Consider the following 1342-nt stretch of genomic DNA (forward strand, 5'->3'; position numbering starts at 1 on the left):
TGGATGGGGCGGGGCAAAGCAGAATGGAAATTAATCAGTAATAATGCAATAGTTCAATTTCATTTAACAAGGGGATCTGCTACTAAAATTTCTAAAATCCTAAACCCTTGGCCAAATACATAGCAACAGATATATTATATTATATATATATATATATATATATATATATATATATATATATATATATATATATATATATATAGTATAATGGGTGTGTTTTGTGTGGGTGTGGGTGTGTGCGTGTGTGTGTGTGTGTGTGTGTGTGTGTGTGTGTGTGTGTGTGTGTGTGTGTGTGTGTGTGTCAGTCTTTAAAGAATAAATTCCAGTAATTAAATATCATGATAACCACTTGGTAACTATGGTGACCAAGCAAATACCCTCCTTATTGGATAATTTCATTAGATTTCAAAAGCTGTCTTCTCTCTTAGTTTTCTTCTGTTGGCTTTTATGTTGAGCAAGTATACAAACTCCCACACATTTATGTAAAGAACAAATAGACCAAGATTTTTTATACTGCGGTTATGAAAATAAAAACGAACTACGGAAATATGCCCTATGAACAAACAGCAAAAGAATTCGAAATTTTCAACAAAAATACCGATTGCCATTAATATTTCATATTATCTTTAAAAAGGACTATAATCCGTCAAGATTACTTATAGATGTACATTGAGTAAAATAGTGAAACCATCCTCATAAATAATAAAAGAGGAGATGCCAATTTTAGTCGAAAAAAATAAGTTGTTTTTTTAATGGAAAAAAAATATCAACAAATGACCCAAAACTGCACATTATTTTTAACAGAGTTTAGATGCCTTCTAAATATAACTGATCGAAGCGCGGGCTTTAATTCAAACTTTGAGGTAAATGGATGTAGGTTTCAAAAATGGAGAGAAAAAGTTGCAAGGTCAAAGTGAGTAAACATGGGAAATTTTCAGTTGAGGATAGCATTTAAAATCTTTTAGACGATCTGCTTTTTCCTTAAACAAGGCTAGAAAGAAGTGGCATAAGATTAGGAAATAACGTAGATAAGAAGATAGTGAGTAAACAATTGAATTTAAATTTTTAATGCACATGCCATGCAGTAGATGAATTGATGTAAATATTCATAAATGAAAGCAACGAATTAGTGAAATTAATGGAAATAAAAATAACAATGATAAATTATAAAATAGACTGCAACAGAAGAAAGTAGGAGAGAGAGAAATAGAAGGAAATAATTGATGCAAAAAAAAGCTGAAACAAATAAGAAAGTATATAATGAGTTTCTAATAAGCACAAAAAGAGAACAAGTAAGCTTAAGATTTTTTAATTATTTTGGGGGGGGGGGGGGGGGGGGGGG

This window comes from Aplysia californica, unplaced genomic scaffold (assembly GCF_000002075.1).
Source record: "Aplysia californica isolate F4 #8 unplaced genomic scaffold, AplCal3.0 scaffold00258, whole genome shotgun sequence".
In the NCBI taxonomy this organism is placed as follows: domain Eukaryota; kingdom Metazoa; phylum Mollusca; class Gastropoda; order Aplysiida; family Aplysiidae; genus Aplysia; species Aplysia californica.